This window comes from Pinus tabuliformis, chromosome X (assembly GCF_031772625.1).
Source record: "Pinus tabuliformis cultivar Carrire ecotype Pingquan chromosome X, CPIR1, whole genome shotgun sequence".
Taxonomy (NCBI): Eukaryota; Viridiplantae; Streptophyta; class Pinopsida; order Pinales; family Pinaceae; genus Pinus; species Pinus tabuliformis.
The window spans coordinates 1,472,683,705-1,472,710,837 of NC_142308.1; positions in this window are offsets into that span (position 1 = coordinate 1,472,683,705).

Consider the following 27,133-nt stretch of genomic DNA (forward strand, 5'->3'; position numbering starts at 1 on the left):
GTCGGAAGACAATATTGAGGTTGAAGAGCTTTTTGAGTCTATTGTGGCTCATAATTCTCCTCTTCCTCCTAATTATCCAGACGTTTTATTATACATTGGGACCCCGACCAACAAGCCTTCAAGCCTAGGTCTATATTGATCTTTTCCTTCAATGACCACTACTGGAACCACAACAAGTGCTACGAGTATGAAAAATATTGTATCCATACAAGGAGGAGGAACTATTTCTATACCTTTTGTTACTCGAGTGGAAGTTCTCAAGTTGTTGCCTCTGGCATTGGATTTTTCCATTTTAGAATTCCGACTAGCGCAATTCCTTAGATTCCTTTAAGTATTCCATTAGCTGCCTCCACATCCATGGAAAGTGGATTAACTTCTTTCCAGGGTTTCCCATTTAGGTATACCACATTCCAATCCAACTTTGGGATCGATACCTTTTTCCTCTATGGGTCAAACTTATAATCCATTTAAAAGATGAACAAACCCTGTAGTTACTGGGTTAGGAGTCGGGAATCAATTTTATTTCGGTCAACAAGGGAATATGCCGTATTCTTCTACCAGTTCTTTTCATAATTTTTCTCCCTATGTTAATGCATGGAACCCTTATCAGGGGCTCTCTACTCCTTTTAACACTTCTCTAGGGGGAAACTTTACCAGTTATGAAGGTTTTTCGATAGGAGTTGGTCAAACTCTGGTTTTTTCTGGACCACAAGGGGCTCCTTATGGTTCAGTTGGGTCTATGAGTTACTTCAGGCAACTTGGTGCCTTCACAAATCCAGGCCATTCTTTTTAGAACATTGGGAGTTCCGCCCACACCGGGTGATCCAGGAGGATCTCGTCAGATCAGTTGCACAGGTTCATTTCATTGTCAAGATCATTTTGTTTTCATCAGTAATGTGTGGGTCAGTGATGTGCTCGTTGGGTGATGTCACATTGTGACAATTTATTGTAAAAGGGTGTTGTAATTTGATGTTTCAAGTCATAAAAGACTTGTATTCAAAACATTGTATTAAAAAAAAACCTAAGGTGGACACCTAAGTCTACAAACCCTAAACCTAACCCTTGGACCTTTGTAAACATTACATAAACAAATACATTGCAAAAAAAGTTATAATTACAACCCACAGTCCTAACCGCAGTGAAACCATGTGGGGAGAAGACCGCGGGGACTATAGTCATGCGAGCAGGAAAAGGGTTATCATTAACCAGGCGGAGTTCGCAGTTTAGACCATAGTAGCTAACAATTGTAATTGTGTCGGGTTGTGACATGTGAACATCGAGGGCAGTAACTGTAGCAAGTAAACTGTGCAGGGAACGAAACATTCGGGCAGAGGATGTGCCATGTGAGCAGCATGATTATCACACCATTAAGGATAGCCACCAGGTGTCTGACAGTGGTTAGACCCTAACTGTTCACATGCTAACAGTTTAACTCCTTCGCGCTTTTATCTAACCGTCAGCAGTTCAACATTAATCCAAAGTCCGATTTGGTTTTTTTAGTTACAGTTTTTTCTAAAATTAATTCAAAGACCATGCATGTTATCCCTAGGTGGCAAATCATTACTAGACCGAGCCTTTGTGACCAAAAATTAGAAGCCATTCATGCCAAGTTTAGTCAAAAGGAGTTCAAATTAACCTACTGAGCCTATAAATTCATCCTTTTACTGATGAAGAAGGGGGAGAGTGATTTTTGAGTTTTGTATGCAGATTCTAGAGGATATATGCTATTTTGTTTTCAGTGTAACAAGAGCATCGGGAGTCAAAATTGGGAACCGTGACAGGCATTGGAAATCTGGTTCAGATAGATTTCTTATGAAAGTGGCTAGAAGTGCCTACGTGCACATTCAGTTTGGTAAATTTTCTGTGTAATCAACCTCCTCGGATTCAATCCTAATAATGTGGTCACCCATCTTCAAAGCGAACCCAGAGACGTAGTCCATTAGGGACGAACTCTATAATCAATCTTGTCATCTGGTATCGTTGTGTATTTGTTGTTTTCACTTCTGTTTTGCATCTTTATTATGTTTATCATCTGTCGTAAAGTCTTTCTCCTCAAGCAGTTCTCACGGTTTCAACACTTTAACTTAACATTCATTTCACTGTTGGCATAATCGATTCTACTTCAGTTTTAACATATGACCATTTCAGACCATATAATTTGGCATCAGATCATGTTGTGTTTGTATAATTTGTCAGTGAATGTTAACCAGGTCAAAGTCGCAATGTGGAGAAGGAATCCTCAAGGAGATTGATCCAGAAATTGGAAAGCGAAGAGTCATTCATAAGTCGACCATGACAGGATCTGATGTAGGTCAAAATCTTGAAACTGAGATAAGCAATGAACAGTTTTAGCAAGCATTCTTAACTATGCAGTAGATGTTGGGATAACTTTACGAAGATAAGAAGTTGAGAGATGCAACTTCTTCTTCAAAGACATTGAAGAAGGACAAAGGTAAAGGCAAGGTTGATAAACCTCCTTCACCTCCATCATCTCCATCATCATCTTCATCTTCTTCTCACAGTTCAGAATCTAAAATAGAAAAGAAACCTAAGAAAACATCTCTTTTAAAACTTGATGTAAAATTCGAGTTACCTATTTATGATGGCAAAATTAATCCTAAAAAGATAGATTACTGGATTAAACAATTAGAAGTGTATTGTCGTATTTAGAACATTTTTTACGATAAAACCAAAATTCAGCTAGCTACACTTAGAATGGGAGAAAAACTTTAATCTGGTGGGAAAGAAAAACTCAAATAGATGTAAAGTGGAAAGGTAAAGTCATCTCTTCATGGTCTAATTTTTTAAAATCTCTTAGGAAACACTGCTATCCTTTGGGATACATGCAGCAAGTTGTTATTGATTGGCAGAATTTGAGGCAAGGTAAGGGCAGAGAGTTCAGGAGTTTACTTAGGAATGCAAAAAGAAAGCATTGGCACTTGGTATTTCATTGGATACACATGAAACTTTATTAAAATACATTAGTAGTTTACATTCATATTAACAACATACATTATTGATGTTTAATCCTGATGATTTTGATGAAGTGTGTGTTCAAGCCATACATGTTGAATTAGGTGGAAGACCATTCAAGTATTCACAGAAACCATCCAGGCAATTGGAAATCAAAGATTCCAAAGACAACAAGAACAAGGGCAGTCTGAAGGGAAAGAGATCAACGACAACTCAGAAGGAAGGTGAAAGACCTACTTGTACTCATTGCTAGAGGATCATACATGACGAGTCTAAATGTTGGAAACTTCACCCAAAACTCAGACCAAAGAAGTTCCAGAAGAAGAAAGGTGAAAACAAGGCCAATACAACAATCCAACAAGATTTGGGATCCGACGCAGGTGATGAAGGTAAAATAATTGCAATGGTTTCAACAGGTAAAACTTCTGATACTGATTCAAGTTCTAACACTTCTATACCTTCTTCAAACTGAAATCATCTAAATGAGGATAAAAGGGTTGAACTATTTCACATAAGGATAACTTCTAAGCACACAAAGATAGATACATTATTTGACAGTGGATCAAAGGAAAATTTAATATTTGAAGATTTAGTTAAGGAATTGGGTTTGGAGACACACAATCATCCAAGACCATACCCTCTAGGTTGGCTAAATAAAGAGACTTAGATTAATGTCACAAAGTAGTGTCGGTTGAAATTTTCCATAACAAATAACCACATTGATTAAGTGGATTTATATGTGATTCCAATAGGTATATGTGGAGTAGTGCTAGGAAGTCCTTATCTCTATGATTCTGATGCAGTGTTTTATAGGAAAGAGCATAAATTTCATCTTAAGAAAGATGGGATTGAATTTATTGTCAGGGCACATAAACTTAAAAAACACTTGGATTTAGTTTCAATTAATCATATGGAGAGATTAATAAGTTCAAGTAAGAAATATGTACTTATGGTTGTGAAAGAACAACGTAAGGATTGACAGGATGGTTTTTCAGGTTGTGAATCTCAGTATAAAGATAGATTGGTTAAAGTGGTAGATTCTTTTCAAAATCTACTTAAGGAACCAAAAAATATTCCTCCTAAAAGAGAAATACAACATGAAATACAATTAATGTTAGATGCCCATCTTCCTAATATTGGAATGGATCACCTATCAGTTATAGATAATAAAGAAATAAAGAAACAAATACAATAATTGATTGAAAAAGGTTTTATTCGACCTAGTTCATCTCCATGTGGCTCACCCATAATTTTGGTTCCTAAGAAAGATGGGACATGGAGAATGTGTGCCGACTTTAGGGCCTTAAACGAGATAACAATCAAAAACAGGTATCCTCTTCCCAGGATAGATGATTTAGTTGATCAACTGAACAATGTTTTCTATTTCACTAAGCTAGATTTAAGAAGTTGGTATCATCAAATTTGCATAGCAGAAAATGACATCTGGAAGACTGCATTCAAAACTAGACAGGGACTATTTGAATGTTGGTAATGCCTTTTGGTTTGTGTAATGCACTAGCAACTTTCATGCGGGTTATGAATGATGTCTTCTGTCCATACATTGATAAATTTTGTCATAACCTACTTAGATGACATTTTGATTTTTAGTTCCAGTATAGAAGAGCATGTTAAGCAGGTTTTCGAAGTATTGCATAGAGAAAAGTTGTACCTTAAACTTTCCAAATGTGAGTTTGGGAAAACTTCACTAAATTATCTTGGTTACATAGTTGGAGGTGGAAGTTTAAAAATAGATCCAGCTAAAATCAATGTGATTGTTAAGTGGCCAAGACCACAGAATGTGATTGAAGTTAGAAGTTTTTTAGGTGCAATTCAGTATTGGAGAAAATTTATTGCTCAGTTTTCTTTGATTGCTTCACAGTTACATGCTTTAACAGGTTCTAAAGTTCCCTTTCAGTGGGGAGGTAAACAACAAAAAGCTTTTGATACACTTAAGCAGAAAATAGTCACAACACCAATCTTAGCTTTACCAGACATTGAACGGCCATTTGAAATTGAAACAGATGCTAGTGGTTATGCAATGGGTGCGGTCTTACTTCAAAAGAGGAAACCAATTTGTTTTCATTCAGAAACTTTTTCTATGGCAGTAATGAATTATCCGACATATGATAAAGAACTATTTTCTTTGGTTGAAAGTGTTAAGAAGTGGAAAGATTATTTAATGGGTAAGGAAACAGTGATTCACACAGATCATGAACCGCTTCAGTTTCTTTAGTCTCAAACTAAGTTGCAACAATCTCGTCATTACAGATGGATGGGATTTCTTCAGCGATTTCACTTGGTAATTAAGTACAAGAAAGGTGTCACAAACAAAGTAGTTGATATGTTATCTAGACCGTCTTTGAATGCTTCAGTAGCACTGCATAGTAGTTCTTTAAAGCATGAAAGTTATGTAGAACAATATAGTACGGATGTTGATTTCAAAGATATTTATGAATCACTAACTGATGGTGCGCAGGTGGAAGAAATCAATTATCATGTTCATGACAGGTTGTTATATCATCTAGGTAAGTTATGCATACCACAAACAGAAAGAGTGCATGTTGTCCGGGAAGCACATTCTTCTCGCATTTCAGGACATGTTGGAGTAAGCAAAACAATGGCACAAGTTCAAAGGCATTGTTATTGGCCTCGTATGTATGAAACTATTACTAAATACATTAAAGGATGTGTGATATGTTCGACCAGCAAACCAAGCAATCGAATATTGGTTTATACATGCCACTTCCAGTTCCTTTGCGACTATGGGACAATATTTCCATGGATTTTGTTGGAGGACTTCCTATGTCCAGGAGAGGATATGATTACCTGTATGTTGTGGTTGACTGATTCAGCAAGATGCGTATTCTTATTCCATGCAAAAAGCAAGTGACAGCTGAATAGACTGCAAAGATGTTCTTCGATCAGGTATGGGTTCATTTTGGGCTACCTACTTCCATTATTTCTGATCAAGACACTCGTTTTGTAGGAGAATTTTCGTCCACTTTATGGGAACTCATGGACACAAAGTTGAAGAAGAGCACAACTTTTCATCCACAAACCGACGAAAAAACTGAAGTGGTGAAAAGGACAGTCATACATATTCTCCAAGGTTATTGTAGTAAACATCCTAAGCTATGGGATGAATCTTTATCTTATGTGCAACATGCTTACAACTGAGCCTTACATTCATCAACTAATTGATTTCCATTTGAAACATGTTTTGGTTATCTACCGAAGTCACCGATGGATCTCATGTTTGGTGAAGAGGATAAAGTGGGTGAACATGATGATGTGAACAAAGCAGTTAAGTTCATTCAACGGATACAACAAATACATGCAGTAGTGTAGGATCAATTAGAAAAGAGTCAGGCCAAGTATAAAATGCGTGATGACAAGCATTGAGTCGATCATCATTTTTAGGTCGGCAATCAGGTATGGTTGTATATCAGTAAAGACAGATTGAAAGGAGAAGGTAAGAAACTGAAACCTATCAGGTATGGCCCTTTCAAGATTATGGAAAAGATTGGAAATAATGCATTTCAATTAAATTTACCTCCTTACATGAAAATTTACTCAGTTGTAAATGTGGAAAATATGAAATTGTATGAACCTTCGATGATCATGGATCCCGAGGAAGATACACAGATTCTGACTATTGATGATTTGGCACCTGAGTATATGAATGCATTGTAGGAAGATATCATCTTGGACAGGAAGATTCGATCTTCGAGGCATGGAGATGTTGAATATCTTCGAGTAGGACTCAAGGGCATGAATCCGAGCAAGGCAAGGTGGATGGAAATTGGAAAAGTGAGGGAACTATACCCTCACCTGATATCTACTTAAAATAAAACTTTTGTGGTCCAAAAGATTTCAAGTGGAGAGGATTGATCTAGGAGGATCTCGTCAGATCAGTTGCACAGGTTCATTTCATCATCAGCATCGTTTTGTTGTCTCAGTAATGTGTGGGTCATTGATGTGGTCATTGGGTGATGTCACATTGTGACAATTTATTGTTAAAGGTGTTGTAATTTGATGTTTCAAGTCATTCAAGACTTGTATTCAAAACATTATATTAAAAAAAAGTGTAAGGTGGACACCTGAGTCTAAAAACCTAATTCTAAAAACCCTAAACCTAACCCTCAGACCTTTGTAAACATTACATAAATAAATACATTGTAAAAACATTATAATTACAACCCACAGTCCTAACCACAATGAAACCGCGTGGGGAGAAGACCACGGGGACTGTAGTCATGTGAGCAGGCAAAGGGTTATCGTTAACTAGGTGGAGTTCGTAGTTTAGACCGCAGTAGCTAACAGTTGTAATCATGTCAGATTGTGACATGTGAATTGCGAGGGCGGTAACCGCAACAACTAAACCACGTAGGGAACGAAACCATTAGGCGGAGGATGTGCCATGTGAGCAGCGTGATTACCACGCTGTTAAGGATAGCCAACAAGTTTCTAACAATGGTTAGACCCTAACTGTTCACATGCTAACATTTTAACTCCTCCGCACTTTTATCTGACCACCAGTAGTAGTTCTAAAAATAATTCAAAGACCATGCATGTTATCCCTAGGTGGCAAATCATAACTAGACTGAGCCTTTGTGACCAAAAATTAGAAGCCATGAATGCCAAGTTTAGTTAAAAGGAGTTCGAAAGAACCTACTGAGCCTATAAATTCATCCTTTTACTCATGAAGAAGGGGGAGAGTGATTTTTGAGTTTTGTATGCAGATTCTGGAGGATATAGGTTGTTTTGTTTTCAGTGTAACAGGAGCATCGAGAGTCGGAATTGGGAACCGTGACAGGCATTGGAAAGCTAGTTCAGAGATCTTTCTTATGACAGTGACTAGAAGTTCCTCTATTCACATTCAATTTGGTAAATTTTCTGTGTAATCGACCTACTCGGATTCAATCCTAATAAAGTGGTCGCCCATCTTGAAAGCAGATCTGGAGACATAGTCCATCAGGGACAAACTTCGTAATCAATCTTATTGTCTAGTATCCCTGTGTATTTGCTATTTTCACTTTTATTTTGCATCTTGCTTATGTTTATCATCTATCGTAAATTCTTTCTCCTCAAGCAGTTCTCACGGTTTCAACACTTTAAGTTAACATTCATTTCACTGTTGGCATAATCAATTCTACTTTAGTTTTAACATATGATCATTTCAGATTACTCGATGGAATCCTCAAGGTCCACCATGACTCCCTTTTCTGGCAACGTTAAACTTTCCAGATCTCTCTAAATTGACTAATGATCCGATTAGGTATAACCTGGTTTGGCCTTCGGTCCCAACCAAGCTTCCCTCAAATATACCAAAATTCTAGGGGAAGACTGGTGAACATCCAGGTGACCACGTAACCACTTTCCACTTATGGTGTTCATCCAACTCCTTGATAGACAATTCAATCAGGTTGAGATTATTTCAACGTACCTTAACTGGAAATGTGACTAAATGGTACATATAATTTCCAGGGGGCACCTTCAATTCTTTCGACGATTTGGCTACAATATTTTTGAACCATCTTCAATTTCCTATCCGATATGATGCTGAAACTGAGCTTCTAGCCAATTTCCAACAAGATCAGGCAACTCACATTTTGGATCATATCCAGGAATGGAGGAGAAGGAAGAGACTCATTAAAGCCGATATTCCACAAGAATTCCTTCTTGAATGGTTTCTTAAATCATTATAGCCTGAGATCTCTAAGAATGTGTCCCTCTCCTGTGTTTTCACTGAAAAGCAGGCTATTTTTAGGGCCCAACAGTGAGAACTGATCTATTCTCAGTCTGGGGTTCTTCAAAAAATTATACCTGACGCTTCTAGATCCAAGGTGGATATAGCCAAACTGAAGTCAACTCCCCATGCCGACGGGCTAGTTGGATCAATTGATGCCAACATGGCTAACCTGCTAAATCAATTGTAGCAGTTGTCTTCACAAACTGCTTATTCTATGCAGGCATCACCGTCTGTATCTACACCTTCCCAACTGACGTCTAGGAAGGAAAATGAAAACAAACCTGGCATCGATGCTGGAGGGGGTAGAAAAGAGTCCAAGAAAAAGTAAATTTTCCATGCAAGTTATGCAATGGGGATCATTTGACTCATCTCTGCCGTAAGATCCAAGATGCTTAGCACTTTTTAGTGCAGCAGGGTCCCTCTAGCTCCCAGGCTGTCTTCACTAACCCTTTTCCCCAAGGGCAGCAATTACTTGCTGGTGCAAACTCAAATGCTGGTACCCCCACAGGGGGAAACCAGGAAGGGGATAATTCATCAAATATATTCATGATGAGCTCGCAGATCGACGTCGCTACGTGATCGCATGATTATGGTGAATTGGAATCATCTAAGGCTAAGTCTACTTCTGATGCTTTAGAGCTTCTCCATATTGATAGGCCCTCTGTTGAGTCTATACCTCAGATTTCAAAAGGCTCCGCAAAGTGCTCAACCATTAACCCTAATGCTAGGGAAGCCTAGAACTACTTGATTGTAGAAGATCTAGCTCAAAGTCCTTGTGCTATGTCAGCGTTAGAGGTACTCTAGTCATGCCCCACTCAGAGGAGTGCATTACTCTTGGCAATCAGAGCAATAGATCCAAAAAATTCTCTTGTGCTCACTTTTGATATGTCAAACATCAAAAAGAGACTTCCCCATCATATGGCTTTTCAGATAAAGTCTACATATCGAAAGACTAACATCTTTCAAACCATTATCGATGAGGGAGCTTCCACATGTGTGATGTCCATGTCATGTTGGAAGGCCATTGGATCACCTCAATTTGTTCCTTCACTGACTCTATTGATGACATTTGATGGACATTATCATAGGTTGCACGGGATTATTCCAGCCTTTCCCATCTATGTTGGGGGAAAGGTGGTAAATATTAAGGTATAAATTGTCGATGCGAATCTAGATTACAACCTCCTCTTATGCAAGAATTGGATTTATGAGATGGATGCCATAGTTTCATCATTATTTCGCATCCTTTGTTTTCCTCATGAGGGGAGGATTATGAAAGTTGATCGGATGGACTCTTCTTCGGGTGACTCCCACGCATCTTCTGATTCTACTGTTCCATTAGTGAACAATCCCGGGCAACCTATAGAGAATTTAAGAGTTGGGATGTGTTAGGTTCCTATACCAATAGGTTTCATTTTTCATGATCGACTGTAGAAGAGCCAAATATGTTCATCCTTTCATGCTGCAAAGGTTCCATATTTTGTGAAGCAAATGAAGAGAATTAAAAAATGAAAAGAGGGTATGCCCTAAAAGAAAAATCAAAGGGCAAAAAGAATGAATTGGTCAGAAAAAATGATAAAAATGAACCCCAAACCAAAAGACCAGGAAAGTGTGCTAGTTTAAATGCCACTACTGTTCCATTTTTGAAGAATTTAATTGTGTACAGGTGGCTGATTCATGACACAGTTGATGAATAGCCAGACAGTTCAATCCTGGTTAGATCATGTTTGAATTTACTTGTCTTTAGAATAGAGAATAAAGATCTGTCCAAACAGTTCAAGCTTGGTAGATGAGTAAATAGGTAGAGAAGCAAAGGAGCCCAACTGCTTAATATGGGCCCTTGGAAGAGATAAGGGTAGACTTAGATAGGAGGGCATTCAAAAGAAAAGAGGAAAATCAGGGCTTGCTAGTCCAAATGCACCCAATCAAAAGGAAGAAAAAATGCTAGGTGTATTAGGCTGGGTAGGTAGTTTGAGGTTGCAGAAGCAAGTTTGTGATCATTTTTTGTCTTGTTAAGAAAGACTTATCTCGTGGATGTCACAAGTACCATGGCAGTTGTTTGGTTGTAAAACAATGGAGCATGACTAATTTCCCCTCTCATTCCCCCAAAAATCATCTACTAACATCCCCTCAAGGTCATTGGGATCTGCCCAGTAGTCCTAGTTCACTTCATTTTATGATAAATACTAAGTGGAACTTTGTGTTTACTTAGTCAAAACAAGCCACATTTCTTGTGTAAAAGATCTTACCATTTTACTTCATTTCCCCAAAAACCTAAGTTATTACCTTATAAACTTAGCGTTATCTATCCATAAAATCATATTAACATTGACTCTATTGTATATCTCCTTTATCATTTTCCCACCCCTATTCTATAAAAAACTATAAAAAAAAACCCAAAAAATACATAATATCCCTACCCCTGGCAACTATAGCCTTATAACAAAGTTTTGGGGAATTATTGGTTCATTTGGGACCTTAATAATAGCCCCTCCGCATTCAAAAACATTGGGGTTTATTTGACATCCGGTTAAATAAACAACCACACTGAAACCCCCAGATAAACCATATATTAACTCCTGGCGTGCATGTATATATTGGGATTTGTTTGACATTTGGTTAAACAAATAACCATAGCTGCCTGCATAAACCACATAAAACCCATAACCAAAGTTTAAAACCCCGACAAACATTATTAAATGTTAAAATAATGCGCGGGTCCCCCTGTTGTAAACCACCGCCACTTACCTCACCCGTCGACCGTCCGATCCAGCGCCATAGATCCAACGGATGGCAGCGATATCGGAACCCCTCATCTGCCAAACGTTAGCGCCTGGGGGATGGGCGATATTACAGTTGTACCCCTGCCACGCGTCATCTTCTTGGCGTGATCGAAGCCCCCCCTCCGAAACCACCATGGCCCAAAGGTGGTGCGGGGAATACCGCTTACCACCCCGCTGCCTACCCCCTGACATCATACCCACGTCACCTGATGATGTCGCATCCACGTCGCCCGCCACCACTCCGTATCAGCACCATGTCATCTGCTGACATCACCACCCTGCCTTCGTGTCATCCGACACGCCATCCTCCATACCCCTCTACACGACAAAATTACGTCATGATGATGTCATCACAAAAAAGCGCCGAAAAGCCCGAAAAATCCCAAATTGTGTTAAAAGTCGTGAAAGTGATGGTTTTTGTTGATTTTCTATTTGTTCATTTGCGGAGACTATGCATGCAACTTACGACCAATTCGCCACCAAACTCCAGTCCGCCACCCAGGTGAATTCACTCTGCAAACTTGGCCCCCTCAGCTCAGTATTGTACTTGCATCTCGTACCAGTCACCTATAAAACAGGTATTTACCTGTTATTCACCCGTAAACCCTGTTTTTCCAAAGTTTCTCTGTTAAAATCATCTGAAGAACTAAAATTCGAATTAAAATGCACTCCTACCCACAAATCTCTGCATTTTAATTCGCTATCTGACCCATTGTTCCAAAGAAAACCCGCAAACTCTATTCTCCTATGCAAATTGCCCACTAAACTGCAATTCGAGCCCATTTCCACCGGCAAAATCTCTAAAACTGCCCAAATATTGAGTTAATTTGCCAAACTCACCTGCAAAAGAGCACCATTTCCTCCGTTTTTATCCAGCCTCCCAATTAAACTCTGCAAAATTTGTTTTTAACCATGAATGTTACCTAGTGACGTGATTTCAAGATAAGGCTCAGTCTGCAATTCCCTGGGAAAACCTCAAAGCTAGTACTCAGTGTTCTATTGCTACATAGACCCACATTCAAATCAAAAACACAGAGAATTTAAAGATGGAGACTCCAGCAACCTTGAATGTCACTCCTCTCAATGCACCCCACAAGGAATTGGAATCACTACCTTTGGCTGATAGGGATTATCTAATCCAAGACTTGGTTGGTGACAGAAACCACTTGCAGACATTCTGTGAGCTGAGGAACAATTATCTGAATAAAAATGATTTTTATGGTATATGGGAATCAAATCTGCCCATATACTTCCTCCCCTCTGTCAATATCTTCCCTGAGATAATTCACCTCTGCTGTGAAAACTATGAACCAACTCAAAGGGCAGTCAAATCTCCATCTGGGAGCATCCTCTTTCATATAACTCTTGACTCCATCAATCAAATGCTAAACTTCAAACCAACTCAGCTTATGTTCCCTCTTTCTATGAAATTTTTGCTTGATGAAGGTCCTAAAATCTCCAACTCAGAGATAACCCAAATTGCCCAAATATTTATGAGAGCAGATCGCCAGCCTATAGAGCCACCTCCTTTTCACTATGCATGGTTCAATGAAGTGGGTAAATTACTTGTTGATATGATATCTTATGTTCTGGGTTTCAAGACAAGTGAACATATTGATGAAACTATATTGGTCTTACTGTCCGCATTTACCCCAGGGCAGCCCCCTGCTATCAAATACAATTATGCCAAATTCATTGCCAGCAAGATACATGACCAACTATTGACTCTAGATAGGGAGGGAGTCTTCAAGTATTCATCCTACATCTATCATCTCTTCCTGTATTATCAGCCAAACTATTTCCAATTCCCCATCAAAAGATTGGACTCTAAAGGAGAAAAGAGGTCTGTGATTTTTTGGACCTCAGTCTTTCATGAAGTCCACAGCTCTCCCTACTCCTATTGTCAGTTCATTGACATGTTTTTCTATCCAGTCTCTTCTCTCCTAAATACAACTCCTCCTCCTAGACTGTCTTACGATATGCAGAAAATATTGCAGCTCTCAAAAAACTACAAAATAGGTGACTGGCACTTCTACCAGAATCACACTTTCATCAGGATATATGGCTGTGAGCTGTGCCCCTACAGGTTGCCAAGATATGTGCCAATGAGACTGTTTGCCTTGGAATATTACAGGAAATTTATCAATTCAGATTTGACTCATTTCCATAGCACCAAGAAAAAGGCTCAGTTTAAATTCAGAGACCAAATAGGCCCCTATGTCATGAACAAAAAAGAAGGATGGCAAGAGGCTGATCAGATATTGGGTGAAAAACTCAGATTAAAAAAGAGATTTTGGTGGGTACCCTATGACCCAAATGGCTTTATCAATGCAAGAAAAATAAAATATAGGATGTCAGCTTATGAAATTGCAAAATCCCAGATATAGAACAATTTTCCAACCAAGATGAGTGGGTAGAAGGCACACTAGTTGAATAGTTCACTGAGGAAGAGAAAATGGAGCAAAATATGAAAAATATGGAAAAGACTCTTGACTTGGATTCTTTTGGGCATGTGTCATTCAAATTGCCACAGCAAGTCGGAGAAGGCACATCAACTACTGCAGCTTCACACGCTGCCCAAGAAAGGACTACACCAGCAACAGGGACAACAAAAGGCAAGGGGGTAGTAGGTACAGAGCAAGAAACAATGATAGACCAGCCAACTACCTCAAAGGAACAGAGTCAAGGGCAGGCCCCTTCACCACAGACAAAGGCACCACAGGTACCAGCATTACATACTCTTCTCAATGAGGAAAGAAGCAAGAAACAGGACAGAGAAGAAACCACACCTGCAAGTGGGTCAACAGAGCAGCCAGAGGCCAAAAGGCAAAGAGTAGATCCTCAACCTGAAGAGGAAATTAGTCAAGAAATCATAGGGAGTCCAAGGAGGAAGAGGGAAACCAGCCAGCAAACATTCATCAGCTCTCACAGGCAAGAAATGGAGAGGCAACATGGTATGGAGGTGTCCTCCTCAAAGCAGCAAAGTAAGAAACCATCTGGTATTAAAGGAACATTCATGGAAATTAAAGCCCAAAATGAATTATTGAGAATACAACTTTATGATCAACTTCTCAAAACAACACCCTCCAAACAGCAAAGACTGATGGAAGCTTATGGCATTAAGGAGGAAAAAATGATCTTAAGTCATTTCAATCCTAAAGTTCAGCAACCATAGACAGCTGCGGACTACATAAAAACAAATCTAGAAGTCCTTGCCATAGACATACACCTAATGGACCAAATTGAGCTACACAAGCAAACATGCGAAATGGCCTATGCTACATTGGCAAACAAGGCAATGCTGGCCCACCAATTGAAGGAGTCATTAAGCAATACATTTCCCCAATTGGAATTGGAAAAAATATCTTCCTTGGTTAAAGACAAAAGAATAAAGACCCTAGAGGAAATTATTATTGAGCTAGGGCATGATCCTAAGGATGTCAAGGGCATCAAAGCCCTTATAAAGAAAAAGGAAGAAGATATTGCTGCACTTAGAAAGCAATTAAAACTGCCTGCAACCATGCACCCACAAACTACAAAACTTGCACAAGAAAAGGCAGAAGATGATACGATGGATTTGCTGATGAGGATGAATCAAAGGCTAATTGCAACAAAGCAAGAATTGGAGAAAGCATTGCAAGCCAAGCAGGGAGAGTCGACCTCCCAGCCACCTGAAACAGCTCCAACAGTCACCGCTGCCCCTCCCACAATTGCAGCAACAATCCCTCCTATCATCCCAGCATCAACAACAGGTACATCAACCACAGATGTTTCAGCAGTAGCAGCAATAACAGCACCAGACTCTAGCTTGAGCATGGAAGAAATGATGAGAGCAGTAAAAGAGTTAGAAATCCAAATGTAAGAGCTGAAAGAGGCCAAAGAAAAGTTGGCCAAGCTAGAGGTAAGATATGACAAATCCAAGATAACAGTGGCAGAGAAAACCAAAGAGATAAAGGCCTTGGAGAATAAGGTGAAATCCTTGGAAAAAGATCTCACTCTTCATAAACCTCTAGTAGACATTAAAACAATTTTGTGGACCAAAATTGGCCAGTCTATCACTGACAAATGGCAATCAATTCAGACAATACATGAACAAATAGAATTGATAGAAATAGCCTGAGTAGAGATTCAAAGGGCCAGGGCATCATTGGGAAACATGCCCGAGCAGGCCAATAGACTCATTCAATTTTTGAATACTCATACCAGAGAACAACTAGCAACTCTAGATATCAGGAACAGAACATACACCATTTTGATTAGGGGTGATTTTAAGGGCGAATGTTCGCCCTTTGGCGAAATTAAGGGGTTTTAAATTTTTAGTGGGTGAATATTTTGTATCATAGTACATTTTTACAAATCACCTCAAATAGCCCACCTTATTTTAAGGGAGAGGGTAGAAAAGGTAAATTTAGCCCTTGAAATTAGGAGTGACAACCTTCCATTCGCCCATTTTCAAGAATAGGTTTTATTTAAGTGAATCCTATGGGCCAAATACCATATTTGTAAAAGAGGTATGGTAAATTATTAAAAATATAAATAAGCGAGAGGTATGGTAAACAAATAAAACATTTTTTTTATATTTACTCCATAAGTCACCTTGTATTTATGAATGGTATGGTAAATTAATAAAAATATAAATAAACGAGGGGTATGGTAAACAAATAAAACATTTTTTTATATTTACTCCATAAGTCACCTTATATTTATACTATGGGACAAATACCATGGACTAAATTGTTATTAATACCATGCAAAAAAACATTATTAACCCTAATATTAGTATTAATAAAAATAAAAATGGCACATCGTATTGACCCATGGTATTCACCAAAATGGCACATGGTATTGACCCATGGTATTCACTTGGAATGTAGCCTATTTAAATGGGGGAATTAAACCAGCATAGATCCATCTTTACTCTGGATCTACTAACCCCCGAGAGGTATCAAATATCATGATATGCAAACTAGCATAGAGTGAAAAAATATTTGATCCGATCAAGAGTAAAAATGGATGTTGTAATTTAATGTAGGTATGCATAGAGTGAAAAAATATTTGATCCGATCAAGAGTAAAAATGGATGTTGTAATTTAAAGTATGTTAAACATTTTAGCTTGGTTAAAATAAAAATAAAATAAAAATCAACTATTAATTTTATTAGTTTTTATAAATTACTAATAGTAATTTTAAGCTCCACGTTTATGATAACCCATGGTATTGACCCATGGTATTCATGTGAGCATAGACTATTTAAAGGGGAAATTCTATCTTAGATCCATCTTAATTCTGGGTCTACCAAGTGCTCAAAGGGATAAATAGATTTCATCCCCTAAGAGTGGTAGATGTGGAGTTAAGATGGATATAGGTTGGTTTTTATGATAATGAAGATATTAAATAGACTTAGGAAATTATATTGTAAAAACATCTTAAGGTGAATGGTTAAAGCATAGACATTGGACAAGTATATTTGTATACTTCTGTTTTAAACTGAAACAAATCCAGGGCTAAAAGGAATGGATTGATTGCACTAGTCATCCTTCTATAACTTTTCAACATATGTTGGAGTAAACAAATTGTAATTTGGGTAATTTTTCTAATTGCAAACGGGAACATACTTGTGTATTGGTAGGGTGCTTACGAGGTCCCTAGAAGTGGAGTAAACAGATTGTAATTTGGGTAATTTTTCTAATTGCAAATAGGAACATACTTGTGTATTGGCAGGGTGGTTACGAGGTCCCTAGAAATGATGAATTTGAATTTTTCTTGGTTTTATATATAGTATTAGGTTTTTTTTCATGCTTTCTGTGAATGGCATGGGTGAATTTTATCCTACACCCACTAGGTTATTGATATGTAATTTCGGTAATTTTGATTTCAAAAGATATTTTAAAGAAATGCAATGATTTCATTTGTGTATTCAATAAACACAAGATTTTATAATTGAGTAAAATATTCGCCATGCCTGGTGAGAGATTCGCCAAAAAATTATATATACATATCATATTATTGATAAAATCGCCTTCCATTTTTCCTATATACCATGGAGATTCGCCCATTTATTATACATGTAAATTTAGGGGGGGTTCTTAAAATTTTCCCTGATTTTGATAGTGAAAAAGGTGCTGACCCTGAGGAATTTTGTTCAAAATCTAGAAAGAAAATGTCAAGAAATGAAGGCAGAAATAAATGCCTTTACAAAAAATTTTACAGCCTTGCAGCAAAGGGGTCTACCTAGTTTATTGACCAGCAATGGGAGACTGTTAACACATGAACAGTATGCTAACAGGGTAAATACCTATGTTTCCAATCAAATTACAGCATCATCAAGCACCTCAGAAGCCACAGGGCCTCCCTCTGGACAGATTCTATATGACAAATTAGAAAATTTGTTCTACATTGAACATGAGATAAATCATCTTTTTGAAGTCCAGCCCAACTTCTACAGGTATACTGAAGCTAATGAAACACTAATAAAAATACAAAGACATCAGTTGCCAACAGACCAATGGTGGCAGGGGATGCTGGAGGTTTTACCAAGGTAATTTTGGTTCTTTTTCTTTTTGATTAGCTACATGTCAGCAAATTCAAATGCACGGGCCACCTGTCAAAGAATGAAAACAACAGAAAGAGGAAATCAGGTTGGGACGACAACCCATTAATGCAAGACCACACACAGATAAAAGGACAAGACAGCAATGCAGGAACGCAGAACAAAGACACAGCTACCAGCCGACTCACTCAGTCCAAAAATTCAAATATATCTGACAAAGTAAACAGCCAACACACCAACATTTACTGTTGCATTCATTTCTCTCATTTACTTCTTTTGTAGAGTAGGTGAAGGAAGTTATTGCTTGATAGCTTATCTACACGATATTTTGTATCTCCTTTTGTATAAATACCTACCCATGAGATGTATTCGGGGTTGGTGATTTTCTCTTTGGACTGCGCTGTAACTCTGAGACTTTTTAATACAAAGGCTGTTGAAGTTCACTGCTGGTGGACCGTCTAAATGTGGATTTGATGTTCTGGGACCTGCTACAGAATTCCTATGTCTTTCTATGGATCTATAAGTTATTCTAAACTACGTTTTGTGTCTTCTGTGTTTGCAAAATTCATATATGTTTCATAATCTTAGTAATAGAGAAAAAGAATAGCCCAGAATTTGTTTAAATACATTCTGTGTTCAATTTCTATTGTTAATTATGTTTTCTTCAGAGTTAGCATAAACAGGAATTCTTAGCTACTCCTGTTTCCACTGATTCTTTCACTTTGAATATTGCCTAGGAATTCTTTACTGCTCCTTGATAATATTCATGCACTTTCCCTCTACCAACATGATGAAGGATTGTTAACTACCCTTCATCCACTAGCTTATGTTCCACCAATTTCTAGATTTTAAAATTGTTCCAAGATCGATTATCTTGCTCTGTAGTATTTCCCTTTCTCAAATAAAACACTCTCAACAGTTCATCCTCATTGACCCCATTTGCCCAATGGTATAAATTGTTTTAGACTTGCATCCCAACTCTGTTTAAGATCACCATCCAACAAACTTAAAACCAAACCCTGTGCATCATAACTAGCCTAAAATACTTCAAAACAAAGCTAAATTACAAAGAGAGAGCCCTCTCTGGTTGCAGATTGGCTAGAATCTGTAGCTAAAAGACTGGTTAGTGGTTACCTCGGCCGTATTCCCCCCTTAGAGCTTTCCTGGGGAACAACCTGAGTGATAACATCATTGGCGACTCCACTGGGGAACTGAATGACTGTTTGTCACTGTTGTCCATTTTCTAAAGCTACAGATAGAGCCTAAAGTTAGCCAGGTAGCCTTTGAAACTGTTTTTGCTGTGCATTTACAGGAGTAGATAAATGCTGCTTCAGTCAATCTCTAGTCTAGTTTTAGGCTTTAAACAGCTGTCCCAAAGATTTGATCAGTTTCCTCGTTTTAACATATTTAAAGGAAAGCCCAAAGTTTCCTATATTTCAAAAGAGCTTCCTTCAGAATATTGTTAAAAACTGTGATCTTTAGACATTTCCAGAAAATACCAAAAACAGATTTAGAAGTTGGCTCCAAAGAAGAAGACTCGTTACACAAGATCAAATCCTGATCCAAATCCTCCAGCTATTTTTGAAAATCCTAACTTGATCTCTAAGAGCCTTAGAAGACAAGAAAGTCTAGAAAATTCTGCTGATTTAGACCTTGATATACTTCAGCAAAACCTTACAAGATCTGAGCTCACCCCTGGGAGAGCAGCAGTCCTTTCTGTCAATACTACAGCCTATCTGAGTTCTTCATCCACACCTCAAAGCATTCTCTCCACTCCCCCATCCACTGCCCATATTTCCACTCTTGTCCCTGTTGTTCCAGCTGTCTTTTTTCTTCCTTCTGTCCCATTTATCTCTGCAAATATGGCAAATAGATATGCTCCTCTGCTACTGCCTGCAAATCCAGGGGCTATGCCTCAAGATTATCAAAGAAAAATTACATATTTTGATGGTACTGGCTCCTATACATCCCAGCAACACACCAAGAAAATGATGGACTATTTTGAGAACTATGAAATCGATGACAATGATGTCAGAATGAAAATTTTCGTTCAAAGCTTAACCGGTGAAGTAAGGACCTGGTTTAGGGCACTTGGTGCAAACACAATTGCTGATCCAGATGCCCTATACCAAACCTTTTTAAACATATGGGAAAAGAAGAAGGATCCATTGCATATCCTATCAGAGTATGACAGTTTAAAAAGAGGCCCACAAGAAACTGTCCAAGATTATTGTGCTAGATTCAGCAATGTGTACAATGCTATCCCTCAAAACCTTAGACCTCCACCTGACTTAGCCTTAATCAAATTCCCTGATGGATTTGACTCTGACATGGCATATCAACTGAGGGAAAGGGCTCCTCCTAGCTTAGAGGACATGCAAAGCATAGCGATTAATGTAGAGGCCAACTTGATATCTAAGAGAAATCGGGCTAGAACTGAAAGGAGAACGACTTTCAAAGAAGAGCCTTCTACATTTGAGCAAAAAATAGATGCAGTCATCAAAGGTATGGACAGATTGGGTGACAGAGTGGAAACCATTGAAAGGAAATCTTCTTGGGATGGTCAACCAAGTAACACCACTAGAAATCCAAACTTTAGAAAAAATCAAAATCCTAACACCGGGAAAGTTGGCCCTGATTAGAATATCAGACCTCCATTTCAAGAGAACTATGCCGAAGCTTCAACCTCTAGTGAGCCAACAGAGGATACTCAAATCAACCTAATGGGTTTCAATAGTGAACAACAAATCTTTCTAACCCAAGATGACCAAGAAGCTCATAATTTCAACCAATTTCAAACCAAATCCGGAGAGTCATTTGATTTTAGAGAAGGGTATGATGCAGCGGTCTATGAGGCTCATAAACAATACAAATTAAGAGGCAGAACCATAGACGTGCCTGAACCTACCAAGTAGCCAAAGAAAACAAAGGACAAAGCTGCCCTGACAGAACCCCCTGTTAAAACAGACCTCGACCCAAAGGAAGCCACTGTGGAGGACATATCAGACTTACAGTCCTAAAAAAATCAGCCATCCACATCCCTTCCCTCAAAAGAAAATCTAAACTTCCCTCCTGAAAATAATTTCAAAACAGATTTAGCTCAGAACAGAACTCATGATGAAGAGAAGGTCATTGAAAATACAACAAAAAAGGAAAACCTTGCTGCTTGCAATACAAGAATTCAAGTGGAAAAACCTTTTAACCTAGAAACAGAAATAGGCAAACTGAAAATAGCCATTCCTCTGTTTGAATTGGCTAAACATGAAGTTTATAGGGAACAAATCAATAGGTCACTTCAAATATCAGAGAATAAGGATGCAGTCAATATTTTAGATGACCAACCAGAACTAATTTTTGGTCCTAAAGTCAATGGTAAAACAGTAGATGGAGGAATCCCTCCATTCTATGTAAGCTTAAACATTCATGACAGGGTGTTGCATAATGCAATGTTTGATTCAGGAGCTCCCCATAACCTAATGCCTAAGTCTGTGATGGAAAGACTGGACCTAGATATCACAAGGCCATACAAAGACTTGTTCTCATTTGATTCCAGCCAGGTCAGGTGTCTAGGCCTAATCAAAGATTTGTGTGTATCTCTAGTACAATACCCCGCCAAGACAATCTTGATGGATGTGGTGGTAGCTGATATCCCACCAAAGTATGGCAAAACTCCAAGGATCTTTGCAACTAGACATGTCCTATGCCACCATTTCAGTCTTTGGACAGCCAAAGAGATTATACCGGGAAACATTGATGAAATATGTGGTTAGCAGTCAAGAAAAACCCCAAAACTTCCCCATCTATTGTATGCATTCCGATATGGATTCATTCATCTTATACAATGCTGAGATGTGTCCCAAAACTGATGTCAAACAACTGGAAACAGCACAAACAAAAAGTATAAATGAACAATCTAGTGCTCAAGATCAAAAAATTGTTGATGTGACTAATGCAAAAAATGAACAAAACATACCATATGAATTACAAAATCCAAATTTTCCCACTGAGAAAGTTTCAAAAACTCCTAAGGCTAGTCACAATCAAGAAATCCTATGGTACTTAGAGTTTGAGGGGTCAGTGAACAAATTAGGAGCAGGGGCAGGGGTTTGGATACACAACATGCAAAATGACCATGCTCAAGGTCATGCATATAGGCTAAATTTCAGATGTACAAACAACATGGCCGAATATGAGGCCCTTTTACTAGGTCTCAAACTGATTAAAAGTCTAGGGGCAGCTAGGATTTCTATTCTAGGGGACTCAGATTTGATTATACAACAGATGAAGGGAAACTTTGTTACAAATGATCTTAGGCTAAGAGCTTACAGAGGGGCAACCATTGAAATACTTAACACCTTCTCAGAATCTCAACTCACCAAAATTCCAAGAAAGCACAATTTACATGCACATAGTTTGGAAACTTTTTCCAGCACTTGCAAGCTACCATTTGAGCCTAACCACCACTTCACTGCTGAAATCAAACACAGACCTGCTGTCCCAGATAATGTCAAAAATTGGTAGGTGTTTGAAAATGATACACAAATAAATAATTTCTTGACTTTGAAAGAGGAATTCTCAAGTACAAACATTGACACAAGCACCATTGATGATCAACAACAAATAGACAAAAGTGAGCAAAGTATATCAGCTGAAACAACAAATTTGATTTTGCATCCAACAACTTTTGATAACAAAAATTTACAAGAGCTGAAGCAAATGGACCTTGATGAAATGGCTGAAGGAGAATCTGAAGTAATTGAACTAAAGGATAATTTTCTGCCCACAGGCCTAACTCCTTTGGAGGATATATTTGATTCAAATGATATTCCAAGAAAGCCAAAAATGCAACCACTAAATGCAGAAATTGAGGACTGCAATATTGGAACCACAGAAAATCCCAAAATGATAAAATTGTCCAAAACATTGCTTCCTAACCAAAAGATGAAATACATTGAGTTGTTTAAAGAGTTTCAAGATGTTTTTGCATTGAGATATGAGGACCTCAAGTCATATGATACTTCAGTCATCCAACATACAATACCTTTGAAAGAAAATCAAAAACCTTTTAAACAAAAGCTTAGAAGGGTGAATCCTGTCCTCCTTCCCCTTATTGAAAAGGAAGTCAAACGAATGTATGAAGCTGGAATAATTGCACCTATCAGGTTCTCCGAATGGATTTCAAACCTAGTACCTACTAGGAAGAAAATGGGAGAGATAAGACTGTGTGTTGACTTAAGAAATTTGAATAGAGTCTCTCTCAAATACCACTACCCCTTACCCAAGATGGATCACATTTTACAAAGGGTAGTGGGAGCTTCTAGGATCTCATTGTTAGATGGATTCTCAGGATTCAATCAGATCTTAGTTCACCCGGATGGTCAAGATAAAACTGCCTTTACAACACCTTGGGGAACCTTCAAATATGTAAAAATGCCTTTTGGACTCAAAAATGCAGGGACCACATTTCAATGAGCAATGGACATAGCCTTTGCAAAAGAGATCCATGATTTCTTAGTCATATATCTCGATGATGTCACTGCTTTTTCAAAATCAAACCAAGAACATTTGAGACAAGTGTTCCTAATTTGCAGAAAATATGGCATATCATTGAACCCAAAGAAATGATTGTTTGGCCTAAAAGAAGGCAAACTCCTAGGTCACATAATTTCAAAAGATGGCATTAGAATTGACCCGGACAGAATACAAGCTATTCTCCAAGTGCCTCACCCAAGAAACATCAAAGGACTACAAGCTTTTTTATGAAAGATCAATTTCCTAAGGAGATTCATTCCCAACTTGGCCAAACTGATAAGACTGTTGAATAATATGTTGAAGAAAGATTCTAAAGTCAAATGGACAATAGAAGCTAAACAAGCCTTTGAGGACATCAAAATAGCTTTAACAAAAACACCAGTCCTCACAAGCCCCAAGTTTGATAGAGATTTTATAATCTTTTCCTTTGCATCTCAGCATACTATTGCAAAAAGATGACCAAGGATGTGAGAAGCCCATTGCTTTTTTCAGCAAAGCACTTAGAGATGCACCTTTAAAATATCAAATCATGGAAAAACAAGCTTATGCCCTTGTAAAAGCCATCAAGGATTTCAGAGTTTATATCTTGTATTCTCATGTGATAGCTTATGTCCCAAATGTCGTGGTCAAAGACATTCTAACTCAAGAAGGAATTGAAGGTAAAAGGGGCAAATGGATAGCTAATATTTTAGAATATGACATTGAAATTAAGCCAACAAAACTGATAAAAGGACAAGGATTAGCCAAGCTGATGACTCAAACCAATTTTCAAGCCCTTGAAATCAATGATCTGGATAACGAACAGGAGATGGCGACTCCACAGATCAATCAAGCCTTTTTACAATCACCTTGGTATGCTGACATATGTTATATATTGTTAAACCTGCAAGATCCTCCAGGGTTATCCAGGACTAAAAAGAGATTCTTGAAAATGAAAGCTTCAAAGTTTTGTATTATAGACAATGTGTTGTTTTGGAAAAATAATGAAGGTATTTTTCTTAATTTCCTAACACTGGATGAAACTGACAAAGTACTTAAGGAATTTCATGCAGGGGACTGTGGTGGACATTTATATTGGAAATCAATAGCTGATAAAATCCTAAGGGTTGGATTTTATTGGCCCACACTCTTTGCTGATGCAAAGAAATATGTAACTTCTTGCCACAAATGCCAAATTTTTGAAGGCAAGAAAAAGCTGTTGCCTTTGCCCCTCAAACCCATTTCAACAATGGGGTTTAGACTTCATTAGGGAAATCCACCCTTCATCCTCTGGTCAGCATAGGTGGATTTTGACAGCCACAGACTATTTTACCAAATGGATAGAAGCTATCCCTTGTAGGCAAGCCAATGACTCAATCATCATGCAATTCTTAGAAACCAATATTCTGTCTAGATTTGGCTGTCCAAAGAAGATTATTACAGACAATGTTGTTGCCTTTAAATTCAAAAGAATGATCAATTTTTGTCATAAGTACCACATTACCTTGGTCCACTCCACAGCCTATTACCCTCAAGGTAATGGTCTAGCTAAGTCATCCAATAAAAGCTTAATCAACATCATTAAGAGAATATTGGAGGAAAACAAGAAAAATTGGCATAAAAAACTTGTAAATTCACTATGCGCAAACAGATTGACCACCAAAAGATCCATTGGAACAAGCCCATATGAATTGGCTTATGGCATGGAGGCAAGATTCCCTTCATCTTTTGGAATCCCAGTGATAAAGTTGCTGCAAGAAATACAGGCAGAACCTAACGATATTCAGAGAAGGATCAATCAAACTATTCATTTGCAATAGACAAGAGAGGAGGTATACCAAAGATCTCAGGTTTTACAAGAAAAACTTAAAAAAATATTTGATAAAAGAACCAAAGCAGAGGATTTCTTTATTGGGGATAAAGTTTTGAAGTGGGATTCCAGAAGAGAAGATAAAGGAAAACATGGAAAATTTGATTTTCTATGGAAAGGACCTTTTGTTATTCAGACTGTACAAGGAAACAACACCTATTTTCTGAAAAGCTTGGATGGCACAGAGGCAGATGATGGGCCAGTAAATGGTCGAATGTTGAAGCAGTGTTTTGATCCGATTTGTTGAAGAAATTAGCATTTTAGTTTGTACATAATAGTTTTTACTTTCTGCAATTTATTACAGCAATATGATAGGGAATAATATGCAGCAAATTTTGAGGGAAAGGAAAGGAATTGTGCCACCTTATGGTATTACATTTTGAGTTTATCAGAAGAATTTAAAAAGGAGACTTGGGAGATGTGAAAATGATGACAAATATTCAAACAAAGTAACCTAAACAGAGCTGCAACTAAGTGAACGAATTCATGAGAATCACTCAAATTTTGCAGAGGCACCATTTTGTGTACAACAAAGGAGAAATGTCAGAATTCAGCAAGAATTGAATATAAGGCCCTCTGACCTGTTGTTCTTGACTTTTCACCAGGAAAAGCCATCCCCAAGTGGAGCCACTATTAGGTTCCTATACCAATAGGTTAGAAGAGCCAAATATGTTCATCCTTTCATGCTGTAAAGGTTCCATATTTTGTAAAACAAATGAAGAAAATTAAAAAATGAAAAGAGGGTATGCCCTAAAATAAAAATCAAAGGGAAAAAAGAATGAATTGGTTAGAAAAAATGATAAAAATGAACCCCAAAGCAAAAGACCAGGAAAGTGTGCTAGTTAAAATGCCACTACTGTTCCATTTTTGAAGAATTTCATTGTGTACAGGTGGTTGATTCTTGACACAGTTGATGAATAGCCAGACAGTTCAATCCTGGTTAGATCATGTTTGAATTTACTTGTCTTTAGAATAGAGAATAAAGATCTGTCCAAATAGTTCAAGCTTGGCAGATGAGTAAATAGGTAGAGAAACAAAGGAGCCCAACTACTTAATCTGGGCCCTTGGAAGAGATAAGGGTAGACTTAGATAGGAGGGCATTCAAAAGAAAAGAGGAAAATCAAGGTTTGCTAGTCCAAATGCACCTAGCCAAAAGGAAGAAAAAATGCTAGGTGTATTAGGCTGGGTAGGCAGCTTTAGGTTGCAAAAGAAAGTGTGTGATCATTTTTTGTCTTGTTAAGAAAGACTTATCTCGTGGATGTCACAAGTACCATGGCAGTTGTTTGGTTGTAAAACAGTGGAGCATGACTAATTTCCCCTCTCATTTCCCCCAAAATCATCTACTAACATCCCCTCAAGGTCAATGGGATCTGCCCAGTAGTCCTAGTTCACTTCATTTTATGATAAATACTAAGTGGAACTTTGTGTTTACTTAGTCAAAACAAGCCACATTTCTTGTGTAAAAGATCTTACCATTTTACTTCATTTCCCAAAAAACCTAAGTTATTACCTTATAAACTTAGCTTTATCTATCCATAAAATCATATTAACATTGACTCTATTGAATAGCTCCTTTATCATTTTCCCACCCCTATTCTATAAAAAATTATACAAAAAACCTAAAAAATACATAATATCCCTACCCCTGGCAACTATAGCCTTATAACAAAGTTTTGGGGAATTATTGGTTCATT